This window comes from Channa argus, chromosome 17 (genome assembly GCF_033026475.1).
Source record: "Channa argus isolate prfri chromosome 17, Channa argus male v1.0, whole genome shotgun sequence".
Lineage (NCBI taxonomy): Eukaryota > Metazoa > Chordata > Actinopteri > Anabantiformes > Channidae > Channa > Channa argus.
Genome location: NC_090213.1, coordinates 2350746 through 2371425, shown reverse-complemented (window position 1 = coordinate 2371425; position 20680 = coordinate 2350746). Strand labels below are relative to the sequence as shown.

The 20680-nt window shown below is 43.3% G+C and overlaps 1 protein-coding gene across 8 annotated transcripts in view; it reads left to right on the top strand.

Annotated features, from left to right (window-relative positions):
* hivep2a (HIVEP zinc finger 2a) overlaps positions 1 to 20680 on the top strand; it is an 89512-nt gene that overhangs the window by 30834 nt on the left and 37998 nt on the right. For 4 of the 8 annotated variants that reach the window (XM_067482367.1, XM_067482371.1, XM_067482365.1 and 1 more), the window contains one exon: positions 12991 to 13060. The gene's annotated coding sequence lies outside the window, so the exon portion shown is untranslated. Of the gene's footprint in view, positions 1 to 2358; positions 2707 to 2907; positions 2931 to 12990; positions 13061 to 20680 lie in introns of those variants that run through there. The other 4 variants (XM_067482366.1, XM_067482370.1, XM_067482368.1 and 1 more) reach the window with 3 other exon arrangements.

The window sequence follows — 20680 nt, the reverse complement described above, 5'->3', positions numbered from 1 at the left end:
CCCTTGACTCGACAGCTGTTTCATAACCAGCAGTGGCTCGTGTGTGTGTTTGTGTGTGTGGACGTTTGCGGGTCTGTGTTGTGTGATAGCTGATAACAATAAAGCACTGAATTATACATGTGCAGTTAATGGTTAAGAGAGAACAGACAACCACATTGTCTGGCCACGCTAGAAGAGATGTGTGTGTGTGTGTGTGTGTGTGTCTGTTTTCTTGTGAACCTTTTTAATCCTTTTCTGGTTAAAGAAATTGTGAGTAGTAATTTAATCTTATGGCAAAAAAAACCAAAACAAACTATATTATGTGATGTTGAACAGTGGAAGAAATATTTCTAGACAGCAGACTGCACATGAGCATAATTCATAAGTCTTCGTGCATGTGTGTGTGTCCATACATAATACAGTACATTGTGTATACATGAGAGTTAGACCAGACAGTAGCGCTGAGGTTAGCAAATGTAGTGCACCCACACGCACAGTTGCAGGGAAACACACAAAGTATTACTTCAACTAACCATGACTGAATTCCTAACCGCAGCTTTTCCCGACTCTACCCCGAACCCCAAAACCAGGTCTTGGCCGTCAAACAGCCTGAAGGTGCGAGACTCATTCAGCCTTATGTGCCTGCGTGTCTTTGTATTAGAGGAAATAAAAGTATCAGTACCGAAGTAAAGAAGTAAGAATTAAAGGCCCCAGTCAGAAATATCACCATAAGTACTAAAGTAAAATATCATTAACAAGTAAAACTCCTGCATTGTAAAAAAGAATGTAAAGTACGAAAGTGCTTTAATGTTGCAGCTGGTAACGAGAAATTATGTTGCCAACCTCATACGCTGATGATTCATTGTTTTCACTTGAATTGCTTTACATTGCTGCTGAATTTCAAAGTAACTCGTAACTGTAGTTAGCAAGTAAATGTAGCACAGTGAAAGTAGATTTTCAAATTGCACTAAAGTCAAAGCCCAGTATGAGGCACAAATGGAAATACTCAAACAGAACCTCGTACTTATTGTTGTTAGGTAGTTTTATCCGTAATGAGGCGTCATATTTGAAATGATAGAATAAGCACATCAGTAAATGTACGAACATGCGTGTGCATTTGTGCCTTTTCTGTGATGCCGTACTTGTGTTTTCAGTTTTCAGGGAGTTTTCTGGAGAAATCCTGAACGTGAATTCATCTCTGCACAGTCTGCAACAGTGAGACCGTGAGACCAGCAGCACACGCAGCGTCACTTCACCTTGTCGTTTTTTTTAATCGAGAGTTTTGCTGCTGGCCTTTGCACACGTACTCTCCTGTGTTGGCTGTGAAGCAGTGACATTTGATGTTAAAGCGGCGCTTTGAGCTTTGTTTTGAGGGTGTTTACTACGCCCACGTCACATGGCCTGGGGAGCAATTGTTGTTATTTTTATACACACTTTTCTATTTTAGGCGACAGAAAGTTTTGTGGTCAAGTTATGCAGTGACAGATCCTTGGGAGACAGTGAAAGTTTGAGGCCTCTGACCCTGGGCCTGCTAACCGCATTCACTTCCTGCTGTTTTCAGGGTGTGTTTGCCTTTAGTCAGGTCTTCAGAAGGTGAAACATGGACTGAAGGATGTTTAACAGACGTAGATGCTCGTGTCTTGAATGAAATGTGGAGGTATTTTTACTTTACTTGAGCATCTTGGACATTTCTGATTTCTGCTGCTTCTCACTTCGACTTTACAACAGAAGAAAATACTGTACTTTGATTCCTTTACGTATTTGATAACTATAGTTGCCAAATACTTCAGATTATTACAATACAGGTTGATTTGAAATGAGATAAAAGATATATAAGTTGGTAAAACCAGCTGCAACAGCAAAGTGAACAGGACGTTAATGAATCCATAATTGTAATCCAGTAATACCATATTCGCTGATGTGAAGTGAGTCATTCTGCATAAAAAGTATTTACTTGTGGGACTAGAAGCATTTTTTGATCCACTACCTTTGTACTTTTACTAAGATAACAGCTTATAATCAGTGTAGCACTACTGTTGATTTGTATGATAGTTAGGTCCATCGTGTGTTTAGTGGGTTAGTTTAACAATGTAATAATAATCACATGCAAATATGTCAATATTTGACTCCTTTTATTGTTTTAAGAAGTTTCACTGCATGTGCGTGTAGCTCTTGTCTCACAAATATTCATACTGCATGCAGCACGTATCTAGTAGCGTAGGTTCATGTGTGTGCGCGTCGTTTCAAAAGTGCTGTATGTGTTGGCCTGGAACCCCCCTCAGCTGGGGCCCCTCCATCTATTTCTGGCTCTGCGTCACGCCTGGGCTTTACTCCTGTGGCAAGAGGAGTGTTTCTCTAGGGCTCCCACTCTGCTACACACACACACACACACACACACACTTGCACACATGCCTGCCTGCCTGGTGAACGAGTGAGCACACTCAGATGTAAACAGTGAGAGAGGCGGACGCACAGAAGAGTGGATGGATGGATGAATGATGGCTGCTGACGAAATGGACCTAATGGGAGTTTAAAGTTGTGTGCGAGTGAGTGTGTGTGTGTGCGTGTGAACGTATGTGTGTCACAGTGAAAGTGAGAGAGAGAGAGAGAGAGAGAGAGAGAGAGAAGTGTGTGCGAGAGGATCGGCCGGTCTGTTTCTGTGGCGATGGAAGGAGGTAGTGTGAAACGGAGGAATGCTTTCGGTGACAGAGAGCGAGAGCCGGCCAGGTTGGTTCGCACTTTGTCTAACAATCTATGTGAACTCGTCTGTGTCGCCCTTCGTTGCGTTTCTGCTCTTTTAGTGGCTTGGTTTCTTTTTCTGAGTGTGTTACGGAGTGCTTTCCTGTGTGTGTGTGTGTGTGTGTGTGTGTGTGTGTACGGTATGTTGCAACCGACTTAGTGGGGATGTCCTCGTTTGCTGTCAATGCAGCAGCCGTGAAAGACAACTTGTGGTAAGTGTGTGTGTGTGTGTGTGTGTGTGTGTGTGTGTTTCAAGGCAAAACTACTTCAGCAGAAATTTGCCTTTCTCTCCGTCTGTTTCCTCACTCGTTCCCTGTGTCTCTCTACCTGTCTGTCTACTTAAAGCCTCATCATTCATCACGCTCTACTCTCTCTCAGGGCGCTGGATGTGCACACACACACACACACACACACACACACACACTGGACAGCTGACTGTCTCTCACAGTGGTGTCAGTAACTGAGGGGTGCCACTATCACAACACACACACACACACACACACACACCCAGGGTGTTGGTCGCCTTAAGCCTTGAGAACAGTGATTTACAAGAAAACAGGTTGAACGGTGTGTGTGTGTGTGTGTGTGTGTGTGTGTGTTTGTGTTTCACATCTCCTTGGCTGCCGGGACCTCCCTTGCATAACAAATTACTGTAGTATACACAAGGCACAGACACACACACGCACACGCTGCTATTTGTCTGTCAGAGGAAAGAGGTGCGATTACAGTGACCTTGAAAGCGACTTCTTGACATTTTCTTCTCTTTTCTTTTCTTTCTTTTTCTGGTGTTTTCCTGTGCCACCGCCCCCTCCCCTTTTTCCTCTTCTCCCTTCCTTCCTCCTCTTCTCTCCTTTCTACCTCTTTTTACCTAATTTCTTGAGAATTCTACGCTTGTTTCCCTTTCATTCTGTCCCACTAACTTCTTTCTTTCTCCTCACACTTCTGTTTTCTTTCTGTGTACGTTTCTTTAAGAGGCATCACCTCAAAACTTCACCTAATTACGTCACATCTTCAAATCATTAGTGTCTTCGATTGTGCTTCTTTACTTTGACTTTTATTCTATTGCCTTAGTTCAGTAGATAATTATTTAGTTTGTCTGCTGATAGAGAGAAACTGACAGCGGAAAAGATGTAGCTGTCTGTCTTGGAAAAAAGACTGACAGTTCAGTAAATACTGTGGACGGAAAGACAAATAAAGCGACAGACACAAAAATAAGATGGGCTGTCAGGCAGACGGTCATCTAGAGAGTCAAAGAAAAGCGGAAGCAGGCTGACTGAGGAGTTGACATTCAGAGGGACGAGTAAACACACCAAGAAAAGACAAGCAGACAAATATGAAAATGGCCAAAAACAGAGAGACGCCCAGACATGGAAACAAATAGTGGGATAGTAAAATTGTCAAACATGGAGACAAATGGATAAAGCTGATATGACAGAGGCGCGGACGGACAGATGGACAAATGAAAAGACAAACTAACAGACCCACATATAAACCAAGTTAGTCCTCGTAGACAGCAGCGTAGGTTGTCCTGCCTGTCCGCCAAGTGTGTTAAACCATTTTTCCATTCACAAATTCTCAGACAGTGAAGTGTGCTGCCTCTGCCCTGGTATGTGCGCGCGTGTGTGTGTGTGCGCGCACGTGCGTGTGTGGGTTCACTGTGATGCTCTGAACTCTGGCGAGTAGGAAGCATCTCAGAGAGTGAACATTTTATTGTGATCACTTTGCTTCAGCAGAGATGACGCTGCTATTACTTCTTCTCTGCATTACAAGAAGAAGAAGAAGAAGAAGAACAATGGTTGCTACCTTCAGCTTCACCTGCTGCACTCATGGCAACTGCTTCCAACTTCCAACACAAACAAACATGTTGCCAAAGAATAGTGCAGTGTTGGAGCGTTTTTCCCTGTTTGCAGACGGGTTTGATTCATTTGCGTATGGTATGAAAATCATCCTGCAGTGACACCCAAAACATGACAGCGCACAACACACTATCTGCTTTTACTTTTGTACACGCTGTGTTACTTTTGCTTGGTAAAGTAACCCAGCACACAGCTGTATCTAAGGAAACATCCTCCGCGGTGCAGGAAGTGGCGTGTTTAGACTGTCTGGGATAAACAGATTGTGCTGAAAGTGTTGAAAGGTGGGACGTTTAGCATCCAGTTAGATGTGCGTTCAGTTAGAGCATCACAAAGCGTGAAAAAGTTCAAACTTATGACTCCTGCTCCACTTACTAACTTTTCCTGAGGCAAATATGTATTGTAGCAATCAAGACCACTACATGCAATTGAAAACTCGAAGCGGAGGCCTAGTAGTGAGGATTTTATCGAGCTACATTGAACTCTGCTGCTCGGTAGCTGAAGGATTTTCATTTGATTACATCTTACTTTGATGTAAGATGCTAACAACAAAATCATATGGGGCAGGAAGATTTTAGCAGTTTGTTCCGAACCCTTTCTGGAAAAATGTGAAGCAGCTTGTAAACTGTTACACCAACGGTTTGACACGGCATCAGACCCGCTAAACATGATGTCAAGGCTGGAATGAATGGGGCACGTTCGTGTGGTCTTAGCATAACGGTTGCAGCCGCACACCCGAACTAATCAAATGTGTAGTAAAAGTTCTAAATACACAACATGTAATAGCTGACGAGTGTGTATATTTCATACGTTTGACCTACATTTGTACAAAAAAACCCATCTTACCAAACACAACACTACCTTGTGTTAGGCTGCATGCTTGAGAGCGGGACAGGTGGCTACATCACCTTGACGTCTAGTTTTACACTTCTGTCTTTCTCTCTGGGTCTCTCTACCCCTCTCTTTCTCCCTCTCTGCAGGTATAAGCCCCTTATACCTTCTGTGCTGCAAACACTGCCAGACACACACACACACTCACACACACTCACACACAGCAGGTAGTGGCAGCATATCATAGCCTCTGGTTACCTGGCAAACAGGGCTTAATGATGGAGGGATGATGGGGGAGAGAGCGGGACGGGCAGATGGAGGTGGAATAAAGAGGGAAGGAAAAAAAATGAAATGACTGAGGAAGGAATGAAAGGAAGTTGTGGGATTGATGGGGGAGTGAAGGAGTATAACGAACAGGTGAAACTGGAGGTAAAGAACGAGAGAGAGGTAACGATTAACAGATGGAGGGAAGGAACCAGCGAGTCATGAAACAAGGGTGGTGGTTCTTTAGCAATAGGGAGGGACTCAAGGAGGGGAGTGGTAAAAAAAACTCAGTGATTTATAAGAAGTAAGCAACAATGAAGGGAAAAAAGAAATGATGAAAGACATCAGTGAGGAAGAGAAGACTGAAGGATTTGGGAGTGAAGGCAGACGAGATATGAGTCATAATATATGATGAAGAGCTGAGATGCAGAAATGATGGGAAAGTGCAATGAAGCCTAAGGGGAGTGACAGAGGCTAAAACTGACAGGTGTTGTTAAGAGGAAGTGGTTAAGTGGTGGAGGATGAGGCACAAGGAAAAGACCTGAACGGAAGATTGGGGAGTGAATGAGTAAGTAAAGAAAGATGGACGTGAAACAGAAGGATGATAGAAAGATGATGTCGGGGACAGAGTTAAAGAGAGAAATCTGGGCGCATGATGAGAAAGAAATTGAAGATTTGGGGATGATACAGGCAGAGATACGGGACGAATGGGGTGAAAGTAAAGACATCACGGTAGGAAGTAATTATGGAAGCGACGAAACAATGGATCGGAGAGAGAATGGGTGTTCAAACGACTGGTATGTGACAGGAGCAGATGAAGAAAACATGGGGGAATGGAAGAGTAAGGGGTACGACGGGATAATAGAAAGGAAATAGTGATTAAAAGAAGAGAGATTATTAAGAGGAAGGGAGAGGATAAAAAAGATACGGTACTCGAAGTGTGAGAGACTGAGGCTGAGATGTACAGTGAGAAGACAAGCGATAAAATGAGAAAAAGGATGAAGTGTAAAGTATTTTTACTTTATTAGTCCCCATATGTTTTTACCATAGGATCATAGTAATAATGCGGATTGTCCTTCTTAAAAAATGCACTCGCTTCAGGAAAGAGCCCCGGTGCTGTGAAGACATGGAAACTTAGAGAAGTTTTCCCACTGCCAAACTTTCTCTCTCCCTCATTTTCTTCCCAGAGGTGTAAAAGCAAGTGTGTTTGTGTGTGTGATTGAAGAAAAAGGCGACTGTGTGTGTGTGTGTGTGTGTGAGAGAGGTTGGAATGTGGAGGCTCGTAAGTCACCTCTGATTTTCCACTCCCGCTGGGACACATCCCATTATCAGTTTTATAAGAAACTAGGAAATTCCTCTGTGGTCTCTTTGTGTGTGTGTGTGTGTGTGTGTGTGTTTGTCTATCAACTCTCAAAGGGCAAAGCTACAGTACATGTGAAAGTATGTGTGCTTGAGTGAGGTGGGAGGTTCTGTGTGTGTGTGTCTGGCTCCATAATGAGCAGTGTTACCGTGGAATAAAAACTGCTCCGTCTCTGAGTGGGGCTGTAGACATGCAACAGAAATGCTGATAGTGGAGGCTGAAGTTGTGGATGCGTTGTGTTACTGTATGTTCCTAAGCTGTGGGGAGGGGGATTTAAAGGCTTCGAGTGCTGGGGGACTGGTTGACTGATGGCTCAATGTTGACTTAGCCCAAGTCAGCGTTTTGGAATCTGTCCTCTGCTCTTTAGTTTAGGACAACGTGAAATGTTCGTACTTTTCAGTCCGGCTGGTTCAGCTGATGTGTGTTGTCCACACTGTGGTTTGTGTGAACATAAAGGGTCGTTTGATTCCATAAGTGGGTCGCTCAGTGAGAGGAGGGGTTTTTAAGGGCCGACGATAACCTGTGTCAACTGGCGTGAAGGTGCGAACCATCAAAAGGAACCGAAGCACGTTTGAGTTTAACTCCCCTTGACGCCACCTCTTTGGTCAGACTGAGTCCTGGTCATTTTTCTCAGGGGTCAGGGGTCGTCCACGAATCACGGGTCAGTGGTTCAACTCCCATTTCTCCTGGATACAGGCTGAAGTGTCCCTGGGCAACACCCTGAACCCCCAAGTTGCCCCCTAGTGTCCGCTGCTTAGTAGTAAGTTGCTTTGGATCGAGGCGTCTGCTTTATTATTATTTTTTATGATATTATTTTGCATCTTTTAGCTTAACAGGCTCTGGCCCATGGATCCCTTACACTTCAGATACTCGTGCTCAGGAATACTTGGCATGTTTGTTTTAAGCTGTCAGATTTTATTTTGAATTCTGATTTTTAGTTAACTGCTGACTCCAAAACGCCTTTGGTCAGACAATACTTGTCTTACGTTTTTCACAAAATGTATCTGGATAATTGCAGTTATTTTATTTCAATGGCCAAACTGAAATATCTCTGTCAGCGGTGGCTTAACGCTTTGGAAAAGCATGTAACGTTTGAACGCTCTTTAGATTGTTAATTGTTAAAGTTCATGGACTTATCTTAACATAAAACTGGGACACACATGGAAAGAACTGGCTGATGCAGAAGCAAGTGAAAGATGCAAATAGAAATACAGTCAAGACAATAGGGAAGAGTTGAGAATAGACTCCAGCCTGCAGTTCTTGTTACTTCCTAGTCTACAACGAATGGAAAATCAACAGAGGAATATTCCACACCTCTTTGTTTCTCCTTCGGCCTCTTGTGCCCCCACCTTCTCTTTGATATTTCCATCTTCCACTTTGGAAAGACAGAAGGAAAAGAAGCCAATGGAAGTCCTCGCTTTCAGGAACTCACGTGGCCTAAAGGTTGTTTTTTTACATCTTTTTTTTTTTAATGGCTTGCACACTGAGCAGATCCTCGCGAATGATTGAAACTTTTTTTATTTGCCAACCTGCAGTGGTTTACAGATTCCGAAAGTCACTTGCTTCCTTCCTCATTTCTGGCACGAGCAGATGCCACTTAGAAAGGAATCGAACTCCAAGTGATAGCTGGTGTCCAGCCAAGGGTGACGGGTGGACAAAGCTACCAGGCACAGCCACATAAGTTGCCAGAGTTTGGCTGGTGGCTGGTGGTAATTTCCCACCCTGCAGCCATGTATTCCAGATGTTGTGGATTTGAATCCAACTTGTGACCTTGTTGCATGTCATCCCCTTCCCTCGGCTGAATTTTTCCTTTCATCAGTTTCTCCCGTTCTTTCCACGCTCGCTGCACCACACAAACAGAAGCGCTGTGCTTCAGACTGTTTGGATGTGATGAATGCCATGCGATGCTGGGGGCACAGAAAGGGCAAAGGATGTGACTTTTTGGACTAAATACTTGCTGGTTCGAGTTCCCAGCGTTGCTGAAAACCTGCCTTTCGAGGCAACATCTTGATGTTCGTGAGCAAGGAGCCTTTTCTGCCACCGCAGAAGTTAAGTTTTGTTGTCACTTCCAAAAGTTGAGAAGAGAAAGATTTTTGGCTCATTTAAATTTCTAGTTCTTGGTGATTTTGAGTGACAAGACAAACATTACCAAGATGGCCGACTCTGACTTCTTTTGAAACTTTTCTTTCTGGGTCTTATCGACATGACCAGGGGCTTCCCCTAACCCTAACCTGACCCCTAACCCTTTGTCTGCAGCCAGATACTCCTGAGAACACAGCGTAAGAAAAGTCTTATGTTTGGTCTTTGTTGGTTTCTCTGAGATTGCTCAACATTAAGATGAATATTAGGATTCAACGTACAATAACACCTGTAATAATATCATATAGTGTCGATGAAAAGAACCGTGTCCATGTCCGTTTGTGCTTAAACCCCAGTCTTGGTTTTACAAAGCCTAAAAACTGGTTCAGCACCAATCCATGTAGTGATAACTGCAAACCAGACGTTTGCCTTGGCAGCTTCCATTGCCACCGTTGGGCTTGACCCAGATTGTTCTTGCTGACTCTCACTAATGTCTTTAGATTGTTTAAAGTGTATAAAAGGGTATAAAATGCAAACGACAAAAGCCTTTAAAATTTCAGGGAGCTGGTGCAAATCAGCCCTTAGCTCAGTGGTGGCTATAAGAAAAAGCTCCACTCAGATGTTGTTTCCAGTAGAGGAGCAATAATTTGTGGGCTTTTGTTTTTCAGCGCGTGGTGTCGCAGCGCTTACATCAGCTTCGTTACACGTCCATAGGTGTGTTTACTTTCACACTAATGATCTTAACCTGATTAAGGCAACTGTACAGCAACGACTTCTGGAATTAAATCCTCCTTTCTGCAGCTGCTTTCATCCAAATGTCATTATCGTAACTATTTAGGTTCAGGTTTTATTAAATGGTTTGTGCAGATCTGAAATTGTACAGTAATTAATTGCTCATGGTTACACAGTGATGAAAAGTAACTTGGTACTTCACTCACTTACAGATCCAGATTTTTGATTTTTGATTTTTTTTGATGTGGAAAAACCGTTTAATAAAGAGACAAAGAGACTTTTAAAATGATTCTTTTTTTGCATTTACATTAGTCTGGAAATGGAGGTTGTTGCTGTGATAATCAATAACCGCTCCTGATCAGTTTCTGGACTCGGACCAGGATTATGGGTAAAACATGCAGAGCAGCTGCGCTGTAGATTAAATGGGATCATGTCTTTTCAGAAGTCCAATTTAAAACATTTTAAAAATAACAAAAAAAAAAAAAAAAGCAGCATAGCAGAAACAGCTGGGTGCCTTTATTTTTTCCTCTTTGGAAAAGCTCACTTCAGACGATGGAAACACACAAGTCTCCATCTGTGTGTACGTGTGTGTGTGTGTGCTTTGACTGACATGAAACAGAAAAACAGTGTCATAGTTTTTTCCTGCCTTCCTCCTGGCAGACTGGAGCGAGAGGGCAACTCAGACAAATCTGATCTCAAAACAGCCTGCGTGTGCGTGCGTGCGTTCGTGTGTGTGTGTGTGTGTGTGTGCGTGTGCGTGCGTGTGTGTGTGCGTGCGTGCGTTCGTGTGTGTGTGTGTGTGTGTGTGCGTGTGCGTGCGTGTGTGCGTACATGTGTGTGTGCGTGCGTGCGTGTGTGTGTGTGTGTGTGTGTGCGTGTGCGTGCGTGCATGTGTGTGCGTGCGTGTGTGTGCGTTCGTGTGTGTGTGTGTGTGTGTGTGCGTGTGCGTGCGTGTGTGCGTACATGTGTGTGTGCGTGCGTGCGTGTGTGTGTGTGTGTGTGTGTGCGTGTGCGTGCGTGCATGTGTGTGCGTGCGTGTGTGTGCGTGCGTGTGTGTGTGTGTGTGTGTGTGTGTGTGTGTGTGGCTCGTGACTGTCCACTTTTCTGTCACTTTGTGTTTAGATGTGTTCCACCCATTACGTTGTCAGTATGTTTGTATGTTTGTGTGTTTGTCTCTGGTCTCTTTCCATCTGTGTGTGTGTGTTTCCGTTCTCCACCACATTTTAAACCGTGCTGCAGAGACGCGACAAATCAGATGAATTGAAGGAACTTTCCTGTTTGTGAGATTTCTCTCTCTCTCTCTTTGTCTCACCCCTGTGTCTCTCTCTCCTTCCTTTCTTTGTCCCCTTTGCCTCCTTTCTCGCCGTCTCTTCGCTTTTCGCCTTTCATTCACACCATCTTGTGTATTCGTAGGTATTTTCTCTCCCTATCTCCTCTTCTCATTTTCAATTTTTTGCTCTTCTTCCTCCTCAATCTCCCCCTTTTCTCTCCTCCCACATTGTTTTTTCCATCATTTCTCTTGCTCCCTCCTCTTCTCTTTCTCACGTCCTCCTCGCTGTCCTTCCTCTTTCTCCCCCAGTTTGCTCTCACCTCCTCTCACAAACTAACTTTCCCTCTCCTGCCTTTCACTTCCTCGTCTCGTCTCTTCCTCTCACAGGTTTTGCCTTCCTTTCTCTATTTCATCCCCTACTCTCCAATTTGCCACACTGCCTCCCCCATTTCCCATTTCTCTCACTCTCTCTCCCCCTTTGTCTGGTTCTTGTATCTTCCTATCTCCCCCCTCATCTCTCCGTTCTCCTTTTGCTCCCCTCGCTCTCCATCTGTTTCCCCAGACTCTTTCGCACCATTTCTTTTAGCCTCTTCCTCTCCTGTAGCTCTGTCGGTTTTTTTTTTTCTCATGAAGAAAATATTTAGTGTGTGTCTGCGTGTGCTGTGCTGTGTGCGTAATGTGTGTGTGAGATAGAGAGAGAGGGAGAGTGTTTGTGTGAGAGAGTGTGTGATAGTAAAAAGGGTGGGAGGGGGGTTTGCTTTACACCTCCGGTGACCACTTCCTCCACCACATCCTGTTTAGTTCCTGTTGCGATAGTGACCGGACTTTCTCAGAAATGGGACGCACATGCACATGCACACACACACGCACAAAACATGACTCCTGTTCTAATCAGTTCTTCCCTGAGTCCACATGGGTGTTTGGGCTAAATACAATGAAAATCACTCCAGCTGTTTGAGATATTGTGTTAAGAATTGCGCCATGCTGACTCGCTAACCTTTGACCTTTGACCACCTAAGTTTAAAAAGTTCCTCCTTAAGTCCATGTGGATGTCTGTGCCACATGAGACGGAAATTCCCCACAAACACAGGCCACTGAATGAGAAGAGACATTTTTTAAGCCTATGTACAGTTTCTCCCTTCATTTTTAAGACGCTCGAGACTGAAAGAAGTTTATTGATGCGTGAGTGAAATTGCTTTGCCTGGTTACAGCTGCAGTTTTATGAGAGCATCAGCTTCTTCCAGCTCTTCATTGAGGCGACACAATGTTTAAGTTGAGTAAAACATATGAGTTCATCTTATGACTGCATTATTTTCTGCAAAGATAAATATCTTACATGTCTGTTGCATTTCATATACAATCTTCACCATCACTTACCCTGAAATTCAGACTTAGTATCGGGCACGTGGGTGGAAGAAGTAGTCAGATCCTTAGGAAAAATACCACAAAGTGGTACAAAATTTGATTAGGTCATTTTATTCAAGCAAAACTAAAGTGTTAGCAGCAAAATGTGTCTAAAGCAGCCAGACCAGAAATATTCAGCATGTATAACGCCATCTTGTGAGGTATGAGCTCAGGCTGCTATAGCAGGTTACCTGCATGCATTTGGTTTTTGTTTGGCTACAAATGTGTTTAAATTCATATTTGATGGAGATGGGGGCAAAGATAAGGCAGCGTTTGCTTACTAACCTACTCTGAGGCACCACCAACAGAACATCCTCACAAGATGGTGCATGAAACCAAATGTTCAGCAACAGCGTGACACCAACGTTACATTCTCAGTAGTAGATGTGTTGCCTTTGGAAATCCTCCTGGAACTGAAGACGAGGTTTTATGGGTTTGGGGCTTCACTCATAAACAATCTCATGTGTTTTTCCTTACAGGATGGCCCCATGAGGACACTCTCTGTCAGGATTTCCACTGAAACCAAACACAGCACCTGCAGACCCACTGGTAAGCCGTCCCAGACCTGTCAACACATACCCAGTTTTTATTTTTTATTTACTGGACACTATTTGACAGGGCAGTTTGAGTTGTGTAACATGGGTTTTTATGGTAGCGATGAAGTGTGTGAGCTTCATAAATATCAGAGCGAAACAGATTTGGGCTTTTGGAGCCAAGAATTTCCCTAAAAAGCTAATTTTCCATCCAGTTATTCAAAGCTTTATACATCCAGTCCGAACACATCTAAAGTTGACTTTTTCGGAATGTATCCACTTTAGATTATGTTGCATGTTAGAAATTTAATGGGACACGTGAAGACGATATAAATCTACTTGAGAGTAATGTTTGGTATTTGAACAAACACCTCATGTACATATTCCTGCAAAACATTCAGATTCTAGTGTAGAACAAAGGCCAGATTGTTCTTTCTGTATCCACGCGTCCGCTACGGGATCCATGCCGTGAATTACATCACTGCACGAGTCCGCGAGGGTCCGGGCGGACTGTGGGAACTGTGTTCTGATGCGTGTATGTGTGGAACGCGTCCATGCGTGCGTGTCCAGTTACGATTACAGGACCCCGTTTCTGGACTGGTTATCTGCAGCAGTGAATGGGCAGAACTGTAGACCTGTTTCAAGGTTTAGGTCCAAGTCTGTTTTTCCAGCCTGTGCTGCATTTAACGGTCTTGTTGCTGAACTTTGGCGTCTCTAATATTTCCGAGTGACTGCTGTCTTACCCGCTTCACAACGTGCTGCATGTCGTTATGGACTGTGATCCCAGTGCTTGTGCTGTTGTGGCCAAAACTAGAAATGCTACTAGACGTCATCATCACACACATACCTGTAATAATATGAGGAATCATTTACCTACACCTCAGTCAACCCTGAGCCTACAACCAAGTTACGTTTCGAACAGTCCTTTGTCGTGATGGGAGAAAACTTACAACAATAGATTTAAACTATTCAATGTCCACACACACACACACACACACACACACACATACTGTACTATAAACATTAAGCAGAGACTACAAAAGTACAAAATGTACAAGCCAACACAAAAAAAGATATCGTGAAAAAACAAATCAGTACAACAAAAAATGTTGCAATGGGAAGATGTGTTTCCAGTTGTCTGGGGAACTTGGAGTGAGATTGTGATGACGGCTTAGTGTTATCTCTCTCTCTCTCTCTCTCTCACACACACACACACACACACACACACACACACACACACACACACCACTGGCTTCCAGTGGCCTGCTTTGTGCCAAGGTTATGAAATAATTTGGGTGCACGCGCCTTTCTACACAATTCTTCTTTGCCTCCATTCAAGCCGAGACACAACTCAGGGAAAGATAAAAATAGAACTTTACTGACCTCTTCTTCCACCCCCCCCTCTTTTTTTCTTCCATCTCTCTCTCTCTTACCCAGTTTCTCTCCATCTCAACTCTCCAGTCTGATGTTGTTGCAGCTGTCTTGCTCCAGTTGAGTAATGCTTGAACTTTGAGACAGGCAGAGCGGGGTTTGGGGTCGAGGCTTCGAGGATTTTCTCTCTCCCCAGTGGGAAATGTGCCTTTTATCAACACAATACATGTTCAGAATAAACTAAACACAGAAACAAAAGATCAAATATAACAATAGACTGAGTGGTTTAGTGATTCACCAGTGAAATGTGGTGCAAGAGTTTGTTTGGTGCAGTTTTGTTGCAAATTTGTGGTTTGCTATGCAGAACAAATGTGAACGTCAAACTGTTTGAACTGGCTGAAATTACGGGTCACCACAGTATTTGGATGGAGCTAAACAGCAGAGTAATTGAGGGGTAAATGCACCCACGCTCGGTTTTATTGACAGCAAGTGAGGATCCGGTTGCCCCTGGCAACCTCCAGAGGCACGCGGCTGTGCTGACGGCACCATCGGGACAAGTCCAGCGTGTTTTTGCAGTCCTAATGCAACGGGCCTAAATGGAAATAGATGTTCGCGTGCGGATACGGCAGAGATGTGCACGCAATGCGAACAGGTGGCAAACAGCTGGGGTGGCAACTTTAAACTAGCTGCGAATGTTGAAAATATTAGCTCTTCAAAAAAAATACCAGATTGTTTGGGATTAAGAACACGCAGGCGTCTGCTGTCGATTAGTCTGCGCAAAGTTGACAGCGATCACAGTAACTGTATAAAACTTCTCCCAGCGCGACGTTACGAAGCTCGTCGTAGTGTTTTTTTAGGTACAAATATGAGCAGGTGAAGTGCTAATCTCCCAGATTATAATCTCAACATAGCAGCAGTGTGTCCGGGGACATTATTAGATCCTGGGGGAACTTTACCAAATCCCATGTGTCAATGAAGCTAAATTCTGCCTTCAAATATATAGAATATGTTAATAAACGAAAATAAAATTACTACAGGTTCATCCATCATGATTATAAGTGATGTGACTCATCCTCTTATATGCCACTATTGTTACAGTCACCAGATCTGAACCTAGCTGAGTCGCTCATGAGACATTGTAGGACATCAGATGACATCACAGAACTGAATATCTTCAGAATGCTACTGAGCATTTATGTTAGTGGTGGAAACACACTTTCACCAGCATCTTTCCTTTAATATGTCTTTCATCTCTAAAGCTCATTCCAGGTGCAACATGAGTCAGTGATACTCCAGTTTCACAAATGCATGAGGAAAGTCTGTGTTGTGTTATTATGTCACTGAGGGAGATTACGTATGTATGCATGAGTTTATTACAGACAGTAACATGCAGACTGTGACCAGTTATCATTCCCCATTACTAGACTTGAATATCACACCAACGGCAGAAAGTAGATTGTAAGACTTCATCTTTTCCTTGTGGCTGTTCCCTTTCAGGGGGTCGTTTCAGCGAATCATCTGGAAAGTAGATTGTAAAACAATTGTCCATAAAGGTACAATATGCATAAAGCTAGCATGAGACCCTCTCCCTGCTTTGCTGCCATTTGCTCTGCACAGCTTTTCAGGTAGCAGTCATTTTCAAATCCAATACTTACAATCAAGGACAAATGATTGACGTTCTGTGATTGGTCAGAAGAGTGAGCCTCACTCAGAAAAGCTGCTCTGTTAATCTGACTTTATAGACGACAGAAACCCCCCTCCCCATGATAATGAAACTTTTTTTGCCCAGCTTCTTTGTACCTACTAAAACAAAAAGAACTCAAAAAGTCAGATACTGGAGCTGACAGTCTTTCACCACCTTCTCACACACAACAGTGTTGACGGAGATCAATATAAAGTTACCAATTTTACCTACTGGATGAATATATTTCAACGGTTGGTGCATTTGAAGGTTCTGTTTTTGGGTTTCTAGAACAGGTTCGACTGGTTTTTCTGGAAGCACGTATGCACGTTACCTATACGTTTCATGTTTCGCTGTACCCTGCAGTGGTTTCTCATTGTGCTGCAGAGCTGCATGGCTGCAGACGAGCATGCACGCTGTGGTGCGACTATTACCCAATACAGTGGAGATTGTGCAGTAGCGAGGCGCTAAACGGCAGCTTTGTTGTACTCCGCTAGCCTCCATTTGTGTACAGTAACAAATAATTACTGTCATGCTTGCGTGCACACACACACATACAGTGCATTGCAGTAATCGCTGGAAATCTGTAACCAGCTGGTTTTCAGCAACGCAGACATCACACAGCAGTTGGGCAATCGGAAAAAAAAAGGACATGACAAACTTCCTTATTCTTTGGTAAGTTTTTTTTTTTGTTTAAGGGAGAATCCTGCAGTTTGTTTGTATTCAGATCAAACTGCTGAACCTGCTGCGGATCGAACCTCTAAGTATATGTGGAGACCTTAAGGGGTCCTGCAGGTGAAGGTCAGGGCTTTCTTTTTTCCTTCAGTGTGTTTGGTTCAACGTGGGGCTATGAACTCTACATGTGAAAAAGAAAAAGAAAAAAAAAAATCCCAACTTCCAATGAGTCATTACTCAAAAGAAATCATCTCCCCCTTCACACGAAAACACAAGAGAAAAACAACTTTCAGCTATAGTGGATTATTTGGTGAGGGACTAGAAACCAGTCCAAGGTTTTGTTTTCCGTCCTAATCCTGAGGAGAAAATGAATGAAGCCACCCAGGAGCACGATGGTCTGCATGGTTTCAGCATGTAATCCTCCTGATTTTATACCACTAATATCACTTTGGGTTACGGTTTGCACAACAGCAGAAAATCACTTTTTCCATTAGCTAATGGACAAATCTGTAAATGCAGATGTTTTTGTTGAACTGCACAGCGTGCGGATATGCAAGTTTATGCTTATGCATTTTTTTTGTGGGGGGGGGATAAACTTTGAGCATGAGAACATTTTTAGAAAGTGAGGACATTCTAGCCCATTACATGTCTGTTTAGAAGTGAAGAGTTGACTTGGTTTTGAGTTGAGTCAGTGTAGATATGCAAAAAACGAAATCTCCTTCTTGTCATCGTCTCTTGCTTTTGTTTTGAAAAGTAGCAGAGTTTATAAGTAAAGAATCCTTCAGGTTTTTCAGTTCCTGTTATGCATTTCTCATCCGTCCCAGTCTCTCCCTTTTCTCCGTTTAATTCAAACATCTATCACTGGCACAACTGTCCCTTTCTGTTGCCAAAGCAATAAATGCATAACAATCTGGAACTTGGGTGTGTGTGTGTGTTTGTGTTTGTGTATTTCCCATCAGTCCTGGTCATCCTTACCAAACCCTTTCCCAGAAACCTCCACTGATTCACTTGAAAGAAATCACTCGTCAGCTGTTTGACTTAAAACTTAACGAGACAAAAGAAAATGACTTAACTGTGACATACGTCAGCGCACGGTCACACCTGTTGTGGAATCTGCAAACCTGCAGAGCTGGACGGTCTGGTGTCTTAACCTTTTTTCTTTTATGTCATATAAGTTTGGAAACGAGAAGACAAATGAAACGGTTTATGGGAAAGTACAGAAGCGGGATTTCGTGAAGCTCCAGCTATGTGCAAGAGATTTGTAGCGAGTAAAAATGGGGATCTCCTCAGAACAAAACATCCACCCGATGACGTACAAACAGACTTGGTGACACCTGACAGAGGAAGCAGCTGGAAGTAGCCGGGACCAACACGATTAGTGGTTGTTGGTGGGCTCTTTTAATACGTTTACTGAAAAACCACATCAGTGGTGTGAGTGGAAAATCCCCAATTATTTCCATGCAGCCACCACAAGAAACACAGCGATGTGCTGATCCTGCCTTGTACTGTACATCCCATGGCTTTGATCCACTTTTAGGCTAAAAGAATGACTGATGCTGTGACAGCACGCCGCCATGTGATGTGCGAGTCTGAATCACATGGGAATGCTTGATGTAATTGCTTAGTGAGTGTGTTTCCATGCCCCCCCCCCCCTTTTTTTTTTTAGGAGATCTGCTGTTTGCATGAGAAAGCTATGTCGAGCACGTGCACTGTTTATTTTCATAATCTTTATTTTTACTTTTACTTTACCTGGCAGGCAGATCGGAATCGGAAATCGAAATCTGACTTTGGTTTCGTTTTTTAAATAATACAATTAAAGGTCAAACCAAACAGCACGGTGACATTGCTCCAGTTAAAATAGACTAAATGAGTGACGTGACACTATTTACGCTACAGTGTAGTTATTTAGGATCTTTTCTAACAATCTGCTTGGGCTACTTTCATTTCTTGTATTATCGTATTAAGTATGTATTTAAAAATTCGGTTGACTCCAATCAAAGGCAAAGTCTGATTTATATTTCTTTTGCTTTACCATTTTCAAGTTATGTCAGAGAAAATGGTGACTTTCTTCTTTTGGTGAGAGGATCCCAACAGGTTCTGCCACGACTGTACAGAAATCTGATTGTACTTCTCGCTGTATGCAGCATTCTAATATCTTTCAAGGTTATGAGGCGACTGCGGTCGCTGGTTCGACCCCAGCTCCTCCTGTGTCTCCACGTGGCACGTTGTCCTTTGGCGTTCGACCCCGTAGTGCTCTCAGTGGTCCGAGCAGCACCTTGCAGTGGGTGGTGGGTAAGTGACTGACTGACTGTGAGGTAATTCAGTCTATGCTCATCCACATCTGTCACCTCTGCACCAATTGTGCCACAGTTGAGGATGAAGTCAGATTAATGCCTTTCACATCAGAATCAAAGTCTGCAAAGTGTTGGTGTTGTTTTCGATTTTGGAGGATGAGAGCGACAACAAAATGTATGAAAGTATAGACACATAACCAGCATCAGACTTCAATAATTCATTCATTACATTATTATTATTATTTTTTTTTTAGATGGTTTATTGGATCCCCTGCTGCACATGAGGAAGCTGGTCTTCCTGGGGTCCAGTTAACTCAAAAACAATCAGAAAAATAATAGTAAAAATATCTCTCACCAACGTAAATTGTATGGTTACACTAGAATGCTGGTTGGATAAATGTATGAATTGGCATGATGTGCGTGCAAACCCTGACTGGCATCCTCCAAAAGAAAACACGTGCACGGCTACGTGTTCTTTACTGTTGTAGATTTTGGCTTGTGCCTGTTTTGTATGAAGACAAGCTATGAAACAGATCAAACAAATATGGGATTGTTTGAAAGTGGCTCAACTTTAATTACCGTGCTACATTCAAACAATATGTTTCTTGTAAAGTTGCCAGCAAAGCCCATAAAGCAATTGTCCGCAACAGTGGCACATTATGTAAGATTTCTGGCGAATGTCCACCTTACGTCCCGTTTTGGTCGGTCTGTGCCTCACATTATTTCTTACCTAAGCTTTAGCATCATTAGTTCAGAGTTCAGACCTTTAAAGGAGTTGGAGTCTGCGCTTTTATTAATGTTTTTGGCCTCGTCGTTAAATCTGAGCTCTTTCGAACGTTTTCAGCTGAAAAATGTATATGAGATATAAACCTGACAGTTCGTATCGGGTGTTCAGTGATATGGCAGGCAGATAAAGTGAAGCATGTGGTGCGTGCATGTGCCTAAATGACCCCTCCCCCAAACACACACACACACACACACACACACTCTCTCTCTGGGATTCTTGCCGGGGTATGAAGAGTACAGGTGTGATAATCAGCTTCCTCTGTTGTTCCTCTGTTTCAGCTTCTCTGCAGGCAGGAGATATGAGGCATCATGCTGCCTCATCATCACCCCTGCAACACACACACACACACACACACACACCTGTAACAACATACAAACACTATAGATGCAAGATGAGACCGAATGGAACACTCCACTTACCCAGGTGTGTTCACTTACCTGACTACAGCTTTAGGACCGTCAATGTGTGTCAAGGGGCCACAGAAGCTACATAATTCACACACACCTGCGATCATCTCTTGGATTCGGGATCAGGCTCTAACCCATATTACACTAGTGTTTGTTTGACGCTTGATCTCTTTCCTGGTCTTGGTCCAATTTGTCTTGGAGACCCACACAGCTTCCAGGGTCAAAGGAAAACACATGCATTAGGAAAAAGGTCGCTGAGTATTTCATGTTCGCCCCATGCGACCTAGTCCACGGGTATTTTCTTTATGCTTCTCGTTGTCAATCATGATATTAAAGGAAGGTTTTGTATTGTTTTCAAGAAATATTTGTAATCTTAAGACGGCAGTGCTTCTGCTGGTGAAGTGTGTATTTTCACGCGAAC